Below are 23,935 nucleotides of genomic sequence, written 5' to 3'. Positions count from 1 at the left end.
TCAAAGTAAACCTCTAAAATCAGGCAGGATTGCAGTATCTCTCCCTCAAGGGGTGCTGGTTTCCCACCGGGGCGGTTAATTCCTACTGGGTATAATACTTAGTCCACAGAACTTCTTGATTTGTTCCAGTTTCTCGCTTACCTTCCCAAGGAAACTCAGAGTATCACTTAGAGTTTTTTTTAATCTATCAATTCTTTTTCTTTTCAATTACAGTTGACATTCAATATTATTTTATATTAGTTTCAGGTGTACGGCATACCGGTTAGACATTTATATAACTTACAAAGTGATCTCCCTGATTAGTCTAGTACCCACCTGACACCATACAGAGTTATTACAATATTATTGACCATATTCCCTGTGCTGTACTTCACATCCCGGTGACTATTCTGTAACTACCAATTTGTACTTCTTAATTCCTTTTTTTTTTCCACCCACTCCCCAACTCCCCTCCTATCTGGCAACCACCAGTTTGTTCTCTATATCTGAGTCTGTTTCTGTTTTATTTGTTCATTTTGTTCTGTATTAGTCAGGGCTCTTTGCTTGCCCGATCATGACAATATTTATTTAAAAATATTCCTGTTGACTTGTAGTGTCCTTGAAAATGACCATATAAACTTCCTGCACTCATTCGCACAGATGGATGAAGACCAAGGAAAAGAACAGCTGTGTTCTCACTGCCTAGGAAGCTGGCTGTGTTCCCTCACTAGACTGGAAGCCCCGTGAAGGTAGGGATATTAACTACTTGCCCCTCAGGTGTCATCAGCACTCACGTGGTGGTTCGCACATAAAATAGAGACTCAGTAAGTAATTCAGGCCCTGTGCAATGTGTTTCCTCTACTTATCATCGATCACATTTCACAAGGACTTTTCTAGGTAGGCAATATTATCCTTATTTTATAAAGTCCCAAGGTTACAAAGCAGGAAAGCCAAAGAGTTGGGATTAGAACTCAGGCTTTCTCATTTCAAATCTATTACTCCCACCATCATCAGCTGCATGAAACGGTATTTAGTGGACAGAAACCATTTCGAAATCTTTTCTCATCCTAGAAAATAAAGAATAATATGTGTTCCTTCTCATTTTTACCTGAATACCTGATATAGATAGGAATCCTTCCTTAACCACAGAAAAAAATTTTCGAGATCCATTATTTCTTTCAGTTTTGAAGGAAAAGAAAAGTCTTCAGCTAATTATTTAAAGAAAAAGCTTCCCAATCCCCATTCCAATATTTTTCTAATCACGTTCTTGGTTGGAACAAAGGCACTGAATTTGGAACCTGAAGCTCATTTCCTGTCTAAAATGGTTTTCATTCATTGAATGTGAACACTTGTTTTTTATTGCAAAGTTGTTTACAAGGCTGAGCTGCTGGAATTAATTTCTTTTAATGAACAAAAGAGTGATGGAATATTTAGCTGGAAGGAATTCACAGAGAGCTGCATGTAACTGGCAAAGAGTTTTAAGGAAAAGTTTTCAGTTCTAATGAAGTCTACACACTCCAAATTGGAGGAACATTCAGGTATAATTCTTTTAATGAAAGAACTGAATAACCGAGAGAAGGAAGTTTAATAATCTCTTAAAACTAAACAGAGCTTGTTCTCATCCAAAGGAATCATTCATTCAGGAAATATTAATGAACATAAAATCCTTGCTACATGACAGGTATCAGGATAAGTTCACTAAGATTGACCTGTACCCACAAAACATAACCGATAGTTTTACATGTTCATGCAAAGTGGCAAATGACTGCTATATTTAATGGCAATTCATTGACGTGGGAGCAAATTGTATTCAGAACTCCAACAGATAGAACAATAAAACCAACACATAAGGCTGAGATCAGCAGCATATATATGTCGCCCTGAAAACCAAAACTTGATTGATACTTGAGCTATAGAATATATATCAAAATAAAGTGTTCCTTTTTTATTGGTGAAGCTTCAGTCTTTTTATTTGAATTGAGATATAATGCACATACCATGAAATTCACCATTTTAAAGTGAAAAATTCAGTGGTTTTCAGTACATTCACAGAGTTGGCGAGTTATCACTGCAATCTAATTCCAAAACACTTTCATTGGCCCAATTAAAAAGAACTCTGTACTCTCTGAGCAGTTACTCGCCAGTCCCTCCTCCCGGCCCTGGCGACTACTAATTTGCTTTCTGTCTATGGATTTGCCTATTTGGGGCATTTCATAAAAATGGAATCATGCAATATGTGGTCTTTTGTGATCTACTCCTTTCTCTCAGCATAATGTTTTTGAGATTCATCCACGCTGTCACATGAATCGCTTTATTCCTCTCTATAGGTGAATACTATTCCATTGGTTGGATAGACTACATTTTATCCATTTATTCAGTTGATGAACATTTGGGTTGTTCGCATCTTTTGGCTATTATGAATGATTCTGCAATGACCATTCATGTACAAGTTTTTGTGTGAATGTGTTCCTTTGATATAGTCAACTTAGAAACAAAAAAAAGCAAGAGTCAGAAAGGTACCTTACACTGTGCCAAAGACAGTGAATGTATCAGTAGTCTGTTCCTTTTGTGGCTGAACAGTATTCCATTGTATGAAGATACCGTTGTTTCTTTATTCATTGCCAGTTGTAGGACATTTGGGTTATTTCTAGTTTTTGATGATTATGAATAAAGTCCCTATAAACATTCACATACAGGTTTTTGTTGGAATATAAATTTTAATTTCTCTTAGGTAAATACCTAGGAGTGGGATACCTGCATCATATGATAATTCTACGTTTAACTTTATAAGAAATAGCTAAATTCTTTTCAAGGAGACCTGACCAGTTTGCATTTCCACCAGCAATGTATGACTTCGAGTTGCTTGACATCCTTGCCAACACTTGATATCGTCGGATTTTTTGTTTGTGTGTTTCTTTAGTTTTTAGTCATTTAATAAGTGTGTGGTGGTATGTCATTGTGATCCCTTTAAATTTCGATATTCTAAATTATCCTAGGTAAGTTTTTTTACATTGTTTTTTTATAGTTTTTTTTAGTTTTGCTTTTGCATTATAGATTTTTTAAATTATGTACGTATGTATGTATGTATGTATTTATTTATTTTTGAATGCCTATGGCACCCAGTATTCCTAGATAGTCTCCCATCCAAGTACTAACCAGATCTGACCCTGCTTAGCTTCTGAGATCAGACGAGAGTGGGCGTGTTCAGGGCGTGGTTTACACTGTTTTTTATCCAACAAATAACCTGTTTTGCTACTACTATTCTTTGTTTTTCAGAAATTTTAAAACTTACGCAGTAGAGAGAATATATAATAAATCTGTATAAACTGATCGCCCAGCGTCGATGATTGTCACCATCTTGCCAGTTTATTTCATCAAGCATCGCCACCACTTTTTGGTTGTTTTCTGGAGTCCTTTCAAGCAAATCTTATATATTCTTTCATTTCGCTGTTAAATATTTCAATATGAATCTCCCGAATGACTTTAAAACCAATATAATCACAAATAACAAAACTAAGAAAAATTCATTGTCTTCTAATATTGAGTCTATGTTTAAATAGAACCAATTGTCTCAAAAGTGCCTTTTTAAAAGTTGCACTGTTTAACTTTAATTTGCTTATGACACGAAGTGGAAGCTAAAAGATCCAAGGTCTTACTTTCTCCAAATGATTGAGGTTCCACTCAATTTTCAGAAATAGTTTGAAGTTAGTTCAGATTTGACTCAAGTTATAGCTTTGCTATTCCAAATTATATTTTTATTACACAGCAGCAATTTGGGGTTATAAGGCAGATATTAAGAACACAGAATTGGCATATCATTTAACCCACAGATCAAAACACTTAAAAGATGCCTGCTACTATTGTACAGTGCAGCCAACTGATTCTGTTGGCACTGAATACACGAGTTGGCACTAACGGCCCAGGGCAGGGTGCAAAGGGCAAATAAAGTGGTGGGGACATGGGAAGGGGTTCTTTATTAGGCCACCAGACAGAAAGACTTGCTTCTCTTACCTGGCATTGTTTCGAACGAAGCTTGTTCATAGTAGGCCCTCAACATAACTGGAGAATTAATATAAGACATCCTATCATGAGATGTGTGTGTGTGTGTGTGTGTGTGTTTTGCATCAGGGACTTCAGCCAAATAAAATTTGGGTTTTATTTTGGAATAAAACCCAAATAGGAACTTTTTGTCATGCTAGTTTTAACTTTCACTTTATTTAGTAAATAGACAAGACTTTATTTTGAATTGGTTCCATTTTAGTTCACAGTTGAGTCATACAAAAATCCAGAAATTAATATGCAGATTTGAAGATAGGCAACTTGGTGTGTTCTGTTTTAATTTTTAAAAATTAATATCGCAGTTTAAATTCCTGGCTGTAACAAGACTTCCCTTCAATCCAAACCACAGTGCCGTGTTGTGTGGCTCCTTACAGCCCCTGAGCTCTATTTCAACGTTTGCACAAACGTCTTTGCTTGCTCTATTACCATTTAGCCCAGATAACAAGGCTCAAGTAAATGTAGCCTGCACAATAAGAATATAATCACTGTTTAAAATCAAACTTCAGAGCGGGTCAACATGGCATAATCTCCTGTCTAAGTGATCTGTAATTTGCCTCTCCAGATAGTCATCTTGGCCCGGAGCAGTTTAAAAGGTAGTAGCTGCCAAAAATTGTTAACCATTAAACAAAGGTTTGCTTTTCTTTTATGTGGCAGGAACAAAGGTGCACTTTTAAATCTGTGTTTGAAAACTGTGTAGGTTTTGAAGAGTCCAATCCACCCTACAACTGTTGCTTTTGGTATCCAGAACGAACTTTTTAAAAGTGTTCTGAGGTTTTGGTTTGTTTTTTGTTTTGCCTTGGTTGGGTGATCTGAGCCAACGTATGTGGGTTTTATTTCTGGGGGCGAAGTTGACATAAAGAAAACTCAGAAAACCCAAGAGTCCTGAAAGGAGGGTGTATTACAGTGGAATGTATTCCATCCATTGCCAGAATATTTCAGAACATGCAGCCATCATCATGGGGAATGTCCTCTTCATGAGCAAAAGGTAAGTTTTCATCATGGAGAATGTTCATCTCTCTTGTTGAACCATGCTGCAATTTAGCAGTCCACACATTTGCCTTTCGTGGTAGCTAAAAAGTAAACATTAGCATTTTTGCTCATTTTTCGATTTCAGAAAGTTAGCTCACTGCATTACTTCCAACTTCAAAGAATTCCATAGCTTCATGTTCAAGGTGACTCTAGAAGACATGGCATTTTAAGCACCAGGGGACTGGAGACTCCACACACGGCCTCTCGTGAGTTCAATTAATCACCATTAGAACCTGAAGATCTAAGTTTCTACTCAGTGACTGTGCCCAAGGCAAGTTTCTCCCCGGGTACTGCGTCTGTTCACAGTGACATTTGGTTTCTGACAAGTTCTCCTTTTGGAACTTAGAATGTCTTTTTAGATCTTCACGTGGAAGAACAATGCCAGGTTTTTCATTAGTATAATGGAGCCATTTGCCAAAGTCATTGGCATATCATGTTACATGCCAAATTCCTTGGAGTAAACATGTTGGCAAAGCCATCGCTTCATTCTACGTATTAGAATTGTGCTCTTCTGTAACTGGCAGAAGAAAGGGGCAAAGATACTCGAAGTGATGTTTTATAACCGGGGTTTTTCAACCTCCTTGGTGCTATGAACATTTGGGGCCAGAAAATTCTTTGTCGAGTTGGCCGTCCTGTGCATTGTAGGATGTTTAGCAACATCCCTGGCCTCTACCCACTAGATGCCAGGAGCCCTCCCAACCCCAGTCAGGACAACCACAAACAGACACTGCCAAATGTCCTTTGGGAAACAAAATCTCCCCTTGTTGAGAACTGGTTTATAACCAGCAAGATAGGTTTTCAACTTCGGTCTTTTCAATTATTTATTCATTAATACATTTCACAGTCAACTACTAAGTAGGGAGTGGTGCTGGACACAAGGTGGTACTAGACATGATTCTTGCATGATGCTTGTCCTCCTAGAGGTTAGGTATTATCCTAGGAAGCCCACATTGGCTCATGACTTCCCTATTCTCCCCCAAATCTCCAAATCAGAGCACCTGTGTGAACTAGGTGGCCACTCCAAAGGATGATTCCACTCACTTTTGAGCTCTTTCGGGGAACTGGGTTTGTACCGTTCGTTACGTACTGCCTTGTTTGTAGATGCTATGTACAGCTCATCATTTTCTAATTCCTAGTGACTAGCAGCTCCCTAAGACAGATGCCTATCTGGTTGCCTGGACGGATGATTGGATGAATTATTGTGGAGTACCTTGGCAGCCAAATTAAAGAGTTTGGAGACAGTTTTGTTTTTGAGTATGAGAATGACATGACGAAAACAATTGCTTAGAAACATCATCTAGGCGACATGGTGCTGGAAAGACTGGAGAGGGAAAAACCTGAAGCTATTGGGATAGTAATAAAATTATTTTATATTCTTCCTATGGATCAATAAATTACATTAGCGGAATAATGGCGACGTGAATGAGGAACAAAAGAACAAAAAGAACAATTTCAAAGAAAACTGAATAAGATTTTGGAAGAGGAAATGATCGTTACAAAGGAAATAAAGGTCAAAGGACTCTGAAGTTCACAGTGTGAAAATCTGAAAATATAGTTTCTCCAAATAGAAGTATTGTGACAAGTCTGGGATGTTCTGACATACTGAGGTCATCATTCTTCATCAACTCTCCTCATTTGAAAGTAATATTCTTATGAATTTCCTACTCTTCCATTAAGTTCAGCGGTAATCTAAGAGCAACCAAATTAGGGAGTCAGATGATTAATTCACTTTGTGAACGATATTACATAAAAAAAAAAAAGAACAATGATGAGAAAGACACCGATGATATGGATAAAAGACTTACAATATCCCTACTGTTTTGAGGAGAATAGACTGTGGCATGGCTAGGGTAGAAGCAGGGATATCATTTAAGATTTGATTACATTAGACCCAGTGTCAGGGGTGGGGACTATGAGAGTGGTCAGATTTAGGATACGTTGTGAAGACTGAGCCAACAAACTTTGTAGATGAATTTGGTGTAAGAAGTGACTCAAAAAAGACACCGAGTTTTATGGCATGAGATGAGGAATTCAGGGAAGTAGCCAGTTTAGGAGGGTATAAAAAATTCATTTTTCACATGGTAACACTGAGGAACTTGTTGGCTACTCAAATTAGATGGCAAGTAGCCATTTGGAAAAATGAATCGAAAATTGGGTGCTTGGCTGGACATAAAAACTTGGGAATGATATTGCACGGTTCTTAACTGTAGACAGCAGAATCCACTCTCGCCAGTTTAAATAGAAACGGGATGTTACACGGTTCCAAGAATTTCTGGGTGAGAGAAAACAAGACCTGGATGTTATGCAGTCAGAAACAATGCAACCATGGCAAATGTCCAACCACTCCACGGGACAGTTCTAATGGAAATATCATTGTTGCTACCACCCATTTTGACATTAGCGACTGGACACTGGAAATCTATCTGACTTGCCTCAGACGAGGCAGATGCCTCAGCCATCATGAAAAGTGACCCTATCTCTCCCAGTCATGGTTTCACTCAAATCTTGCACCTGTGCATTTGAGCCAAGGAAATTCAGTCACAGGTTTCTACTCTAACTACAAGAAAAACATACAGTTTGAGCTTTACAACCTCTCCCATATCGGAAGGCAAGCTAGAGGGCTTTTGAATGAGTGTTGAATAAGTCAACTTGCTATTATCTGCTTCAGGGAGCCATTCATGTGTAGATGAAATTTATAGCGATGGTACCAAGTGAGGCCACCTGGGGACAGAAGAGGGACAGTCACTAGGATGAACTCTTAGGTACCCCAATACTTAGATGGCCAGGAAGGAGACTGAGAAGCATCAGCTGGTAAGAAGAAGAAAAACCAGGGAGCTGTAGTGCTCTAGAAGCTCAAGGCATAAGTGATCGACTGTACTAAATGGGGCTTTGAGAGAAATTAAGGATGGAGAATTGACTGCTGGATTTGAAAACACTGAGATCGGTCATGACTTTAATAAGAGGCATTTCAACGAAGTGATTAGGATGGGTGCAGAAGAGATTTGGAGAGGGTGAAGCAGAGACAATGTGTATAAAGGGGCAAAGATATCATCTGGAAGTTGGGGGCGGGGGAAGGAACCGAGGGAAAATCTTTCAAATGGGAGATGTTAAAGATTAAAAAAGGCATAGCATAACCACATTTTAAAACAACCCAGCCAAGTTGTATATTTTAAGTTGTCTCTTTCACAGAACTTGGTTTCTCTCCTGATCTTTACAATGACGATGCTTTAAAAAATTTTTCCTAACCAGTTTAACGTCCCCATGGGGAATGTCGAGGGGTTTCTATTTATCGGCTCATTGTGCTTTGAGTCTTGACAGTCAAAGACAACCATCCTTTCACGACTGGAGATAAGGTCTCTGATCTTGTTCACACTTTTTCTGAAGCAACCCTCATTTCAGCGTTCACTACCACTAACCAATTTATGAGAAAAATATGACCTTTGTGTTATCCAGAAGAGGAGGTGTTTACTTTAGAAACTGCTAGAATATGAAGATCTTGCTGTCATCATATGCATCTCTTCACCTACCATGAAAACAGAATGAGTAACTGGTTCCATTCAATACTTCCAGCCTTCACTTTAGGAAGACAGCTAAAGGCTTAAGCGATTCGTTCAATTTTAATATGTTTTAATTTTCATAATATGCTCTTGACAATTCAGGTGCTAAGATTTCTCCACTCAAGTCATCCATTGGGCATCTCTATCTTTTCACAAACCCTTTTTAGTTAGCATTGCTTTGGCTATGAAGATTAGGTTCGCTGCTATGACGAATCAGAGAGGATTTTAAAAGATGACATTAATTTGACAATTTTACAAACATTCATTCATACCTTTAAATATTAAAAGGATCAGAACAGTCTTTTTTTTTTTTTACCATTTGTTACTAAAAGGGAAAATAAAGAGTAGTTTGCTTTTCTTTCACCATCTAACAGAATTTGTGGCTTGGTTCACTTTATAATTCCTTTCCCTGTTCCCCACCACCCCAAATAGATCTCTTGCACCCATAATCCCTAGACCCTGGCTGGTGCCGACCTGGACTCTGATCTTATAGTTTTGTTTTTTTCCAGAATGCCATATAAATTGAATCATAGAGTATCCAGCCATTTGAGACTATCTTCTTCTACTCAGTATAATGCTTTTGAAATTCATCTGTCTTGTAAGTATCAAGTTTGTTCCTTTTTATTTCTGAGAAGTATTCTATTTTATGGATGTATCACTACTTATTTATCCATTCACCGCTTAGTGAACATTTGAATTGTTTCCATCTTAGGTGATTATGAATAAAGCTGCGAAATACTTTCACATTCAGTTTTTTGTGTGGACAAATGAAGAAAGATGTCTCTTGGGTACGTATAGAGTAGGACTGCTGAACCATAAAATAAGTATATGGTTAACTTTTCTCTATACATTTTATTCCAACCAGCAATTTATCTTGTATCCTGAAAACTTGCTAAAGTCACTTATTAGTTCTAAAAGGATTTTTGTAGATTCTTTGGGATTTTCTACATAGTCAATCATGTTGCTGAGAAAAAGAAACTTTTATTTATTCCTTTCCAATCTGTGTCCTTCTAAAATTACCTTATTTCACTGGCTAGAAATTGATATCGACTTGATATTAAGTTGATAGAATGGTGAGAATAAACATCATTTCCTTATTCCTAATCTTAGGGAGGAAAAAATTCAGTCTTTAACAGGAAAGCATGATGTTAGCTATACGGTTGCTTTTGTTGATGCCCTTTATCGGAATGAGGAAGTTGTTTTTCCCCTAGACAGTTTTACTGATAAATAGACGTTGCATTTTGTCGCAATTTCTCTTCAAGATGATCATGATGAATTTCATTAATGTTTGAATGTTGAACCGTCCTTGCATTTCTCAGATAAGTTCCATTTGGTCACAATTTTTTTGTTCCTGTATTTTATTTGCTAACATTTTGTCTAAAATTTTTGTGTTTATGTTTATCAAGGATATTGGTCTATAATTTTCTATCCTTTAAATATCTTTGTCTGGTCTTAGTATCATGATAATATTAGCCTCATAGTTTGAGTAAAAATATGTTTCTTTGTTGGAAGGTATTTAACTACAAATTTAATTTCATTATTGGTATGGGATTATTCAGGTTACCCATTTCTTCTTGAGTGAGCTTGAGTGGTAGGCTCATGACTTTTGAGCAATTTTTCTCATTGCATCAAAGTTATCAAATTTATTGGCACAAAGTTGTTCATAACAATCCCTTATTTCTCTTTTAATGTCATTAGGATCTTTAGTGATGTTTCCTCTTTCATTCCCGATCTTGCTAATTTTTGAGTTCTCTCTTTTTCTGTTAGCAGTTTGGCTAAAATTTTATCAGTTTTATTGATTTTTTCCAAAGAAGCAGATTTTGCTTTCATTGGTTTTTTCCCTCTTTTCTGTTTTCAATTCCATTAATTTCCAGTCTTATCTTTATTGTTTACCTTTTTATTTGTTGTTTTTAGTTAAATTTACTCTTTTTTCTTATTTCTTCACATAGAAGTTTAGGAAATAGGTTTGTGATCTTTCTTTTTAAACATTTATTGCTATAAATTTTCCTCTTAGTGTTGCTTTAGGAACACGAATTTTATGTTATCTATTAATTAATTCAGAATATTTTCTAATCTTCTGTGGCTTTCTCTTGACTCATGGATTATTTAGAAGTATGCTATTTTATTTCCAAATGCTGGTGGGGGCGATTTTCCAGATAGCTTTTCATTATGGATTTCTAGTCTAATTACATTTTGGTTAGAGACATAGTTTTATATTTTAAATTCTTTTAAATTTATTGAGGCTTATTTTATGGCCCAGAATATGGTCTACTCATATTCTATGTTTATCACACTTAGAGTCACATGTTTCACTACAGAAATAGTCATACGATTGATTTTTAGGATTTCCCCAGCCTCCACTGTGGGTGTTATATAATATGATACATGCACTGCATGATCTTCCTAAAATCTGAAAAATTGTGAATTCTACAACACATCTGGCTTCAGGGATTTGGAATAAGAAACTGTGGACTGGTTTATTAGTTATATTATCACCTATGTGATTCGAAATATGTTTATATTGTTTCCAGATTATCGGTGACATGAAAACACATAAATAAAAATTTCATAGAAGAACTTGAAGAATCTAAAGAATATTTCCCTAGACCGTGGAAGCCATCATTCCCAAACAACAAAAAAACATAGCAATAATAAATTTATGGTATGATAGTGCTGACTTTTCTTTGGCTGTAGCTGCTTTTCTTAGCAGAGACCTCCTTTGAAAGACTAAACTATATGACAGGCAAATTTGGGTAACACTTCTTGTTTTGGATTTTCTTGAACATGATCAGAATTGTCAGAGGTAATCTTACTGCTTTTCTATGATGAGTACTAAAAATTCCAAGGAAATCCTTGAAGAAAGAGAGAAGATAACAGTTCATGACAAATATCGACCTCATTCTAGATCAGAGCTATCTTACTTATTGAAATCCTAAAATTGCCTATTGAAAGTAAGAAAGTTGTTTATTGAAACCAAGAAAGTTGGCAATTTTAGAAGAAATTATTGCTAACGCTATTCCTCAATCTGTAGTAATGAACCAGGGGCAAAGAGTACATTTAAATGCCCTTATAGTTGCCAGCCTTAGCCCAGACTTAAATGATGCCAATTTTTATTAAAAATAATGTTGAGTGGAAATGATAAATCAAGGGGCCCTCAATTGTGTGGGATGAGGAGAAAACCCTGAGATTGGCCAATAGGAGTTAAATTAGTAAATTCAATTCATACTGTGTAGGTCAGCCAAACCGATGGGCAGAAGGAAGACAACACAGGGAGAGAACGCAGGCAAAGCCATGGCATGGTTTCTATTCTTTTAACCACAAGAATTCAGGGAACCAAGAGTTTTGTGAGAAAATGACTAGATATCATAAAGGTTGATGCCACAACTGCTCTGCACATTTTCCATTCCTGGTTGCCCAGGAACTAAGACCCCCATCTTATTTCGATGACATTATAAAGAGAAAAATCTCATGCTGCTAAGGAGAACAGTAATTCGGGGTGTTGCAGAAGCTCATCTGGTTAGCTCTAGCTCAATAAAGTCTTGAACAGGAGGTCGGGTTTGATATTAGTAAAGGGAAGAATATGAAAAGTTACTTTAAAGTGAGTGTTGCTCATGTGTCGCTTTTTTTCATGGAGTCTGGGTGGACTCCATGTTAAATAACAGAAGTGATGTGGTTATGTATTTAGGTTGAATGACATTGTCACTCTTGGATCCTTGCTTAGAAGGAAAAAGTCCAGGAAGCTAAGATCCAGGACCAGAACCAGATAGATGCCCCATCTCCTGGTGCTCTAGGCTGGGCAGGTGGTGGGTGTCAGTGCCTCTATTGATGGAATGGCTCCCTCTCTTTATCCTTGGGGGAAAAGGGATGGCAAAAGTGAACAGGGCAACACATTCAACCCAAAAGTGAACAGGGCAACAGCATTCTTGATGAGACGCTTCTTTTCCATTTACACTGCACCTAGATTTTTTCTTTCAAAATCTGACGAAGGCTTTTCAAGAACAAGTGACTCCATTCAACATTTAGTGGGGATGTGACTTAGAATATCCTGTTGTGTTCCCCTTTTATTTCAAATTTAGGAAACATGCATACTCATCTGCCTCAGTCTTTCCCACATGTGAATTAAACTTCTGGGGCAGAACGGAGGTTTGTTTAAGTAAAAGGTAGGAATGCATAACATGCTTTGAAGACAGAAAAAGGCCAAGCTCATGCTGCAGGCAGTCATGGGGAGAATTCTTAAGCCCTGTGGGAAATCAAGCTGTGCATGATTCTGTTCTAGCACTGGCTACTCTCGGTCGCATTAAGTGACCACTTCGAGTGAAATAAAAGTTCAGCTTCGCAAGTTGAGCTGTACACCTGAATGCTCTTGAAAGTTGTCCTTTTTTTATTTTCTTTCAAAACTCTACAGCCTGCTGACCAGGTAAAATAATAGAACATATGGTCTTTATTTAATTCCTTCATGCTTACCGCAAAGACAAGAGGAGTGAAGATCTCTTGGCTGTCTCCAATGCTTTCCTTTAATCTTACTTTATTTACTAAGAGCTAATAAAAAATCTGAAGTGCTTAACTCTCAAGTGTTGTTTTTCTTCTGGGCACTGGTATTTGATTTGTTCCTTATTTCCACTCTTCTTTTTTTACTGCTGAATGTGCCGCTGTGAACCTTTTTAATGCTGCGTTCATTCTCCTTAATCTTTTTGCAGTTATTTTTTACTGACAAGTTAACTATCTCTTTGATATATTTTTTTCAGCTTCTAAAAGTTGGTCTTTTTCCACTCTTTCAAATGACTCTAAGTTATTTTAAAACATAATTATATTGGATTTATAAAAGAAAATTATTTAATTATAAAAGGAATATATGGATAATTTTGGAAAAGAGGAGAAAATCATTTAAAAATTGTACTATCCAATTGCCATAGCTCTTTATTGATTCTTTTTTAATATAAGTATTGCATTTTGCATCCGGAGAGTTAGAGTGTGTATGGAATTCTTCCCTAAATGGCTTTCACGTCACGTTATCCTATCAGCATGGTTCCATGTTTGCTAATGCTGTTCTGTAATTATTAGCTTGGATATTCGAGTTACAGTGCCTCAATTTACTCAGCCATCCTATCAATAGGACATTTAGAATGATAATATCTCATTTTAAGGCTGTGTTAACACGGAGAGGAACTTCATAAAGCAATCAAACCTGCACAAAATTAACATGTAAGGGTTAATAATGTGTGAGGCTTCAGATATGAAAATGACAAGTTATAAAAACTTTGTGACAAATAATTCAACAAGAACAACTCTCTTTGTTGTATCTTTCAAGACATACAACTGTAGATTGGGGAAGTGAGCACAGATATGACTGGAGTATCAACAACCATTAAACACTCAACACACACACACACGCACACACAAATGCACACGTGGATTGCTAATATAATCATCCATTCCTATAGAGTCAATTTCCTGCCATATCTTTTCTGAGATTTATCCTTGAAAATGTTGATTCCTGATATATCCAACTCCCAGGTCAAACTAATTATATCTATATCAAAATATCAAAACATTTAATATTGCATAACTTAATCTTTTATTTCCTTATTAATTATAGAGTAACATTTTTAGTATCTTCCCACATTCTAAAATTCACATATTCTAATATTTTTTGGAGCTCTTTAAAAATTGAATTGCTCTTCTAAGAGGCTTACATTTCTCTACAGACAACAAAAACTGAGAATAAGAGCTTAATAAATCTGGATGCCTCATTGAACAAGTTTGATCGCCTTGTTTTTTGATAAGCAGGAAATTGAAAATTAGACAAAAACATGTTCTTAGCCCTTTGTAAATTACTCATTGCACTATCTCTTTTTAAACATTGTGTTTCTTACTCTGTGTATGAATTATTTTCTTTTGAAAATTCTTTGAATTCGTTAATATTTAAAATACACATAATATTTAAAATCCTCGAGACTCTTGATACAATCAACTCCCAGTCGAACACATTTTACCAATACCAAAACCTTTTAATCATCTTACTAAATCATTCTTTTTTCCTTACTCATTTTGTTTTTAATATTTCTTTTCCCTTTTAATACACTTTTCCTGAAATTCTATTTTATTATATAATACATTAGTATGTCTATTTTGTTTCTGTGAATTGGTGTTTCCCTAGATATCATTTTTTAAATCCTGATTTAAAAATGTTTTGTGTCGCTTTGTTTTATGTGTTTCTCTTATGAGCAAGCATACGGGTATATTTTATTTTTTATCCAATCTTATAATCTTCATGTTTAATAATATATGAATCTTTTTGCATTTATTTTTACTGACAAGTTAAATTTATTTACATTGTCTTTTTCTTTTTCTTTATTTTCTTTTTTCTTCGCGATTGCTTTTGTTTTCATTTTCTGACTTCTGTGGGATTAATAACTTTTTAATATGTTCTTCTTTTAAAAAGATGTACTTTGCATTTCTATAACTTCAGTGGCTATTCATACATGTTAGCATACATAGCAATTGTAAATTTTCCTAACAACTTTAAGGTTATTTGGTAGTACTACCGTTTTCTAGGATGCAGCAAGAATTTTTTTTTAACGCCTACAGCACCTGGTCTTTCTAGGTGGTCTCCCATCTAAGTACTAACCAGGCCCAACCCTGCTTAGCTTCCAAGACCAGACGGGATCGGGCACGTTCAGAATGGCATGGCCATAGACTCAGAAAGAATTTCAATGCTTTAAGTACCCCTCCAAACTTCCATTCCTTCTCTTTTTATTATTTTTCATAATTTTACTTATATCTTTTTAAAAAAAAAAAAACCCTTATTTCTTATCAGAGTTAATTCTGTCCATTGATATATTTTACTTATTTTATATTACCCATTGTTTCTTACACCCTGTATTTTTTTCTGGTTTGCATTTGTTCATACAGAAACCCCTCACTCCTTGTTACTTTAGTAAGGGTCTCTGGGGTCGGGGGAGGCAGTAAATTCACTTAGTCTTTGTGTAACTGAAAATGTCTATTTTTCTTTTGCTTTTGAATGATAGTTAACTGGGTATAAAATCCTAGGTTGACATTTACCATCAGCACTTTGAGGCTATTAATCCGTTATCTTCTGGCATCTATTTCCAATTATGAAGAGATGTGCAAGTCTAACAGACAACAGTCCAATCTGTCTTTTCTCTCCAGCAGCTCTTAATAACTTTTGTATAGTATCCTTCATGTTTTGTAGTTTAATTACAATGTGTCTAGTTGTGGATTTATTTCCATTCATCTTCCTTGGTACTGGGGACATTCTTTTAAATTGAGGACTCATATTCTTTAATTTAGATATTTTTCAGCTGTTATAACACTCATTTCCTCAATTCTAAGCTCCTCATTTTCTGACATGACTCTGACAGAGTTGGGGGGATCATGGTACCTTGTTACAGCTTGGTGAGGGTGGAAGTCTAAACTCTGTACCTCGCCTTTGCTGTTATGGGTTGTTCTGCAGCTGCAGTCTTCTCTATAATGCTTGGCTGGAGTAAAGTGCTTAGTGTCTGAAAGTTCTTTATGTTTCCACTCTGCCTTTTTCCTTGTTCTTTGGCTTGGGAGAGATGGCTTTTCTCAGGTGTTTTTGTCTATGTCTGTTGGCATTTCCAGGTATCCAGTCTGGACTATATAATGCAAAAATAAAACCCAGGTTCTGAGTTCCCTAGTTGGACTGCCTTATTTTTTCTACCTTTCAAAATGTTGTGCTTGTTTTCTGCGTAATGTTCAGTTTTTTTCCTTAATCATTTTGGATTAATTTTGGAGAAATAGGGACATGTATGTCTATTCCACCTTCCTGGAAATAAAGCCTATGTATTTTAGTCTTTGTCAGACGTCTCTACAAATTAATTTTAAGTAGGATGAACTTAAATAATAATTATCAATATTTTGGGCTATGTTCCTTGTATTAGATTTCTTCATCTGTTTTTCCATTTTTAGTTTGCAAGCTCATTTGAAGAAGAAGATTTTGCTTTCTTTCCCTCTCTCTCTTTCTTTCAACGATCACCCAACTCTAGTAATTTTGTTGTTTTTTCCAGACCCTAAACCCCAATTCTAGAACTGTTTTAAATGTAAATCAGGGACCCTGCCCTTTGCAACAAGCAAAAGTCATCACAGACCTGGGCCCCAAGCCATTTGGTCAAGCTCCTAGTTGACCAACTATGCCTGAGTTCGCCCATTGGCTTGGCTTACAGGTAAGTGTGAGGTATGGCCCCAAGCAGTGAGCGGCAGGAAGTTTTCCACCCTCTTTTGATTAGTGATGGAAGGGGATTTTCTACTTCATCCTTAGCTTTAAGCAATAAGCCTATCCTAGTGCATCTCAGGTGGAGATGAAGAATCAGGGAGTACTTCGGTCTTCCTTACTTTGCTGAAGTCCAACTCTGTTATCAGACCCAGATTCCAAGAGGTCTCTTGCTTCACCTCTGCCTACCATTTTGCTTTTCTGTTATATTTCTGAACCACAAAAATGTTTACTCTCATTATGTGTTTTTTTTTTCTTCTTGGTATATCATTGCCATGTGCTGGAAGCATTATTGTGCATCAAAGCATGAACTTACTGGACCATTGAGATGGAAAATCTAAACCTTTCTTAAACATGTTTTGGAAACACTTGGGGGAAATAATTTATATAAGATAACAAGCTCTAAAACCCCAAATCAGCTCTTATTAAGTTAGTTTCACAATAGAACCAGTTTTTTAAGTGACATCATTTATTTATTAGCCATTTCGATATATAATTATGTAGTTTTCTTATATCCCCCTTCACTTCAACCCATCATCCAAATGTGGATAGATGATAACTTTGTTAAATTGTTAGTCAGTATTATTGGGTAAATATAAGTCAAAAGTTTACTATGATTAAACAAGCATTCTTGTAAACTTTCTTTCTAGTGCTAAGAATTTCTCATTTTCCTTTGCTTAGTTGTCTTTTTATCTATAGCTAATTCTTCCAGAAGCATGTAATATTATGGCAATACAGATTTCCATGCAATCAAATCTCTCAGTTCAAAAGGTTACCATTTTCTCCTGTTTGATTTCCTTCCTAGTACCCTCCAACTTTAAGTTCCATTAGAACCAGTTACTCTCTTCAACATCTAACAGTTGTCTTCTTAAAACTTCTCATTACCAACAACCTTCTTCCCTTTCTTGTGTCACATCTGTTTCTAGGACGTCACTTCTTTCTTGGTTTACTGTAGCATGGCCCATGCTCCACAAATTTCCTAACTACAGATGCAGGTGATACCTTTTTAAAAAAATCTTTGTTTTACTCTTATTTTAAATGAGTGCTTTGGCTAGTACAGCATTGTAGGTTAGAAATTCTTTTCCCCCTGAATTTTTGGAACTCATTGCTCCATTTTCTTCCAGCCACCAGAGTTTCTAAGTCCAAAATAGTGTTCATTCCTGATCTTTCATGTAGGACCTGATTTTTCTCCCTGGACTATTTTAGAATCTTATTGTTTATGTTCTGCAATTTCACAATAATGTACTGTGATTTGAGTCTTTTTTATTCTTTGAATTATGCTCTTGTTGGGTCTTTTCTATCTGGAGATTCGTGTACTTGAGTTCTGGAAATCTTGCTTGAATTTTGTGGCAGAGACAGCTAAGCTCCCATTGGAATTTTGCGTTTCCCCTTTGCTAAGGTCTGAATGTTTGTGAATCCTCAAAATTCACATGTTGAAATTCTATTCCCCAAAGTGATGATATTAGGAAGCGGGGCCTTTGGGAGGTGATTAGGCCATGAGGGCAGTCTTTATGAATAGCATTAGTGTCCTTAGAAAAGAAGCTCCGGAGAACTTTCTGGTCCCTTTCACCATGTGGACATAGCAAGAAGTTGGCAGTCTGCAACCTGAAAGTGGACCTTCGCCAGAACCCGAACATACTAGAACCCTTATGAACTTATACCATCCGGAACTGTAAGTAATACATTTCTATTGTTTATAAGTCACCCAATCTATGGTATTTTTGTTATAGCAACCTGAATAGACTAAGACAGGAAATGGAATTTTGTTTTTCCCTTTCCAGAATACAGTCTCCTCTTTGCATCTAGGTAGGTGAGGTGATAATTCTCCCCAATGGACTAAGAGAAGAAATGATGTGTTACTCTGGGCCAAGGCAGTGAGGGAGTGAGTAGATTGCTCTATTCTCTTTTCCTCCATTTGTCAGATGGATGCAGATAATACCTAGGTGTTGAGATGGCAGAGCCACACAATAGAAGTGTCATGGGTGCCTTAGTCATCGTGAGGAGAGAAGCAGCTTGGTGACCATTAACCAGGAGTATTCTCCTGTTATGTGAGCCAGAAGTGTACTGTAATTTTATTAAGCTACTGATGTTTAGTGGTTTATTTGTTGCAACAGTCATTGCTCCCTGACTGATACACTTAGTTGAAATATTCTCCCAACTGCTTTCTCTGCTCTCAATTTCCTGAGTGTCAATCAGTGAGATTTATTAGACTTCCCAGCTTAATCTTCTAATTTCTTATCTTTTCTCACGTTGCATCTCTTTGACTTTTTCTTTCACTTCTAGTGAGATTTATTTAAAAATTTCTTACAACCATTCAATTAAAAGCATTGGCGGGCAGAGGGAGACTGAAGGAGCTATTATATTTTTAATTTCCAAGAGTATTTTTAGTGATTCTCTTTTAACGCATATAGTTCATGTTTGATTCAATATTTTCCTTATTCCTGAGGATAACAATTATAGCTTTTTAAATTATTTTCCTGCTTTTTATATCATTTATTTCCTTTTTGTTTGTTTGTATTAGAAGCTATTCCTCACCGTCTTATGATCCAGAGCTGCCATGCTTCTTTAGACTGAAGCACTAGAAATCTAATTGAAAGCTCTATGTGGAACTGGGGAGCAGTAATGTCTCTTGGCAACTAGTGGGCTTGCCAGTAGGGCAATTGGATGGCCCACTAGCTTTTCAGTGGATGACCTCCAACCATGCATTGTGGATTCTCGACTTGGCCCTGATGTTCTGGGAGCCACGTAGAAGCAAGGGGCTGGGTAGGGGTACAAAATGAGGTTGCCATAATTTTTTATGCATGCTTGCATTTCACCTTTAACCTCCATCTTAAAAATATGCCAGGTGTTCCCCCAGTCTGAAGCCTCTCTAGTTCAATGTCTCCATGGAATAAGACCCCAGGTCTAATTCCAAGGATCGAAGGGAAATAATTACCTGATAAGAAAGCTAAGTCTGGCTTGTGGAAGCACAGCAGGGTTGGCCTATTGGGAGTTTTACAGATCGAGCGGTGTATTAATGATTACTATGGCCAAGACGTAGGCAACACAGGAGTGAAGGTAAGTGAGGTGTGGTTTGGGATCCTAGGTTACTGGGCTTCCTACTGGGTAGAAGGACATCAGCAAAAGATAATCTGAATTACCAAGGTATCTCACCTTGGGGTTTTCCTGAAAACAGAGCCTGAGTTAATGAATTAAGTGAAGTTAATTTGGAAGGTGATGTTCAAAACAAGTGAGAGAATGAGGAGAGTGAGACAGAGAAGGGAGAAAAAAACCACAAAAGAATGACTTAATGAGCTGGGAAATAGCGTGGGCAGTTGGGGCTCAAACCCAGTCAAGAGCGTCTGGGGAACTAGTAGAACAGATCTCAGAAATGTCGCAAACGAAATGCAAGTAAAGTAATTTCTCTATTGACTCTCACTGGCCCTTTTGTAAGGGTCACCCCTGCAAGCATTAAGATCCCCCCTCACACTTCAGAGCAGTGGCTGTTCAAGGACTAAAAGGTCTCCCTCTGCTTTGGCGAGAGCTCCTAGCTGCCAGCAAGGAGATGCTGAGACTGAGATGTGGCATGCTGGCAGAACGTGTGGGACGTTCATCTCAGCTGCAGGGAGATCAGTTAGACTAAGAGCACATAGTGAAAGACACCAGGAGGATCTGCTACTCGGGTGGTGCAAGTCAATGATGTAAGTGACCAATCAGGAAAGAGAAGCTGTCGCCTGGCTCAAGAGAATCTAGGTGAAAGATTCAAGCGGAGATCCTGCAAGGAGCCCTCAAAAAGGTCCAAATGACAACGAACCAGCTTTCAACACCTGCCAGGCATGGAGAAAGCAAAGCCAGCTTCAGAGGGACCAGCTCCATTCTTTTCCTCTTCCTTTTGCTACCCTTCCCTATGCCCAGACCCTTAAGCCACCTGGCCAGCACGCTGGGCATTTGGGGAGAAGAAATCCAAGTCCATGTCCCCTTTCTCCACTGGGGACTTCGAGCCTGGGAAAGTGATAAAGTGCAGCCTTTAAATCAAGTTTAGAGTTTTCATTAATATCCTCAATTGGATACTGATTTGCGAACCAAGACTGTTTACAATTCTCTATAATCATAAGAACTACATGTTACCTAAGAATGAGCAGAAAAGTTTTTATCTTGGGACAGGCAACATCCAGTCCTTCCAAATAAAGTTCTATCGGGGGTGTGAGAGAAAAATAAAGTTCGATTTTGATTGCAGCATTGGTTGTCATTTGATCTACATTTAAATGAAATAAAATTCATTTCTGCTTTTTATCCCCCCTGGGGGGGCCCTATTTTCCCAAATGAAAAAGGTGATGAAGGATATGGCAGACAGGAAGTTTGGCTTAATGCTATGAGAAAGAATCCAAACCGATGAGCACTGCTCACAGGCTTGGTGTGGTCCTGAGCCTACTGGTTCCTCCCAGTCACATGATACTCTCTTCCACAAATTCTATGCTCCAGCCACACCGAGATGCTTCCCCTTCCTGCAGAGCACCAGAATGCACTTCTTCCCCAGTCCTTCGGATTTGTTCTCTCTCCCCTCCTGTCACATTCCACCTTCTCTTTCAGTCTAACTATTTATTATTCACTAGATCTCAACTTAAATGTTACCTCCTCCAAAAGACTCCACGAGCATCTAAGTCTACATCATGTGTCCTTCCAGGTGTTGACATAACTCCTGGAACTCCAACTCTCCTGGCACCTTATCATTACCATATTTATTTGCTTACTTCACAGTGCACTCTTTGCCCTCACCCATTACCATAATCTCTGTAAGAGGTGGTCTGTCTGGTTCACATCTGCAATCTCTGTAGCTAGCACAGTGTCTGGCATATAGTGGAAACACTCGCCAAATTAATTAATTCATATGCGTGTTTTCATAAAACGTCTGACAAATGTACACAAATTAAGCCACAGATTTTCTTAAAAATCAGCTTTGCAGAAAAGAATAAAATGATAAGAAATTGGAAATATCCCGAAATCTTCAGCATTTATGGTGGCAATATATCATATATCCCTTAAGAGTATGTTTCTCAAACTGTGGTCCCTGGACCACAGTAGCATCACTAGGGAGCTTGCTAGAAATGCAAATTCTCAGCATCTCCCTCCAATCAGAAACTCTGGGAAAGGGGTCCAACATCTGTGTTTAATAAGCCCTCCAGGGTACACTCAAGTTTGAGAACCACTGCCTTAATATTTAAAATACCCTTCCCTGCAAAGTGCTTGTCATATTTGGAAGGAGATGGTGTCTATTAAACAACGCTGAAAATTGAGACCCATATGATCCCCCTCTTTTTGATGCCATTCGAGTTAACCATCTAAACTAAAGACCAACACAGTCCATTACCAGAGGACTCAGCTGGAAAGGATTACAACTGAGCAGCATTGTCAACATCTACAAACGGGGTCCAGGTGCATGCATCTGGTACTCCTGGCTAGGAAATCACTGGATTACTTGCTTCATTTAGTTCTACGTTTTAACAATCTGACATTTTAAACTGCTCGGCTGGGGTTTTAATCAGATGGGCCCATCTCTGTGCCTATCTTGGCATGACAACTTATTTTGCGGGAGAGTTGAATTAGCAAGGGTGTTAAGCCTCAGGTTTGGCCAAGGGGAGAGGAAGTGACACTTGAAATGTTTGGCCAATCCATATGTGACCTTGAGATGTGAAATTGAAGCCTCCAGGTGGACAAAAACTTCAGGAAGAGCCATATAGAAATCATCCAGAACCTTCGGTACTTGCTAATTCCTTTACCCAAGGAGGATTTGTAGTCTTAAAACCCTATCAAGTTCGGGGAGATGGGAAGTCTTGCATCTTAAATCAGATTTTATGTTATCTATGAGGGTCACCAACAGGAACAAAAAAGACAGACCTAAGACACTGGAAGGACAATAAGTTTTGAAATAACTATAAATAAATAAATATGCCAGAACACAAACAAACAAAAAAACAAAAGAAGGACCAAGGAAAGGAAGAAAAGAGTGAAAAAATTTCAGTTCTAGCTAACAAAAAACAGATAATAAATAAATTGTGTGCCAGACACTATATTGGGGAGTTAAAGAGAAGAGTGAGGATGATCACCATCTTAGTGGTGAAGGCTATGTACTTATACTCTAGAGTGGCTCTGTTAATAAGGATGCTGGGAGTCACGTGAGGCTATTTAAATTAAAATCACTGAAAATTAAATAAAATTAAAAATTCAGTGCCTCAGTCACATGAGCCAAATTTCAACTATTTGGTAGTCACACGTGGCTACCATATTGAACAGCGCAGATTAGAATACTTCCATAATCGTAGAAAGTTCTATTAGACAGTGCTGTTCTAGAACTTACTAAGATCAAACCTAAACTTTCCCCCATCCTTCCAGGGATACCAAAAGGTAAATGGCAAAGGATGCAAGTAATTTAGCTTTGTCGATGAATTAGAATTCTTCTTGAAATTCAGCGCAAATGTGGCCTGCTTTGTTTGTCTACACATCTGTTGAGCATATAGTCAATGTGATTCGACACAACAAATGTCAACTTGAATGCCTGCTGTGGACAAGACACTGCCCTGGGCACCACCTGCAGAGTAAAGATGCACAGAATCTAGATCTGCTTCTCCAGGGACATATTTGACAGAATACGTAAGACTGGGACACAACTATAATATGAGATAAGAAAAATAGGTATGCTGGGAGAGATGTAAACTAAGGCATAGGTCTGCAGTGTTGTGCATATAATAGCCTTGTTAAAAATACAGATGCTCCAGTCATATCCACAGAGAGGAATATTCTGTGGGTTTGGGAGAGGCTTCCAGCATCAGGTACGTCTTCCCTCATGGAAACAGACACTGGAAAGATGGCTGTTAGGTATAAAAAGACAGAGAAGTCTAGGAGAATGAACATTCTCCTATAGATCAAGAAAAAGAGGACTGATAAACTAGCTTTGACACACATATTTGTGTACTGTTGACTATATCACATCAGCAACTTAACTAATGACTATTGTTAAAGTGTCCCATCACGATTCGTTTTTGAATCTTCAAAAGCCAAAAGAATAGTTTAAATCCTTGAGTAG

The 23,935-nt window shown here is 37.4% G+C and overlaps 2 long non-coding RNA genes and 1 pseudogene across 2 annotated transcripts; 2 read left to right on the top strand and 1 right to left on the bottom strand.

Annotated features, from left to right (window-relative positions):
- The first annotated feature begins 4,728 nt into the window (after positions 1–4,728).
- Positions 4,729–11,709, top strand: LOC120611649 (uncharacterized). Its single transcript, XR_005655253.1, has 4 exons — positions 4,729–5,023; positions 9,134–9,222; positions 9,337–9,412; positions 11,156–11,709. It is a non-coding gene; the product is annotated as an uncharacterized LOC120611649 (long non-coding RNA).
- Positions 11,710–15,203: 3,494 nt separating this feature from the next.
- Positions 15,204–15,322, bottom strand: LOC120611845 (uncharacterized; annotated as a pseudogene).
- A 263-nt stretch (positions 15,323–15,585) lies between these two features.
- Positions 15,586–20,974, top strand: LOC120611644 (uncharacterized). The gene is made up of 3 exons (XR_005655247.1): positions 15,586–16,828; positions 18,459–18,547; positions 20,309–20,974. It is a non-coding gene; the product is annotated as an uncharacterized LOC120611644 (long non-coding RNA).
- The last annotated feature ends 2,961 nt before the right edge of the window (positions 20,975–23,935 follow it).

This window comes from Pteropus medius, unplaced genomic scaffold (assembly GCF_902729225.1).
Source record: "Pteropus medius unplaced genomic scaffold, Ma_sr-lr_union100, whole genome shotgun sequence".
Taxonomy (NCBI): Eukaryota; Metazoa; Chordata; class Mammalia; order Chiroptera; family Pteropodidae; genus Pteropus; species Pteropus medius.
Note: the sequence above shows the minus strand (reverse complement) of the source record. Positions and strands in the feature narration are given on the sequence as shown.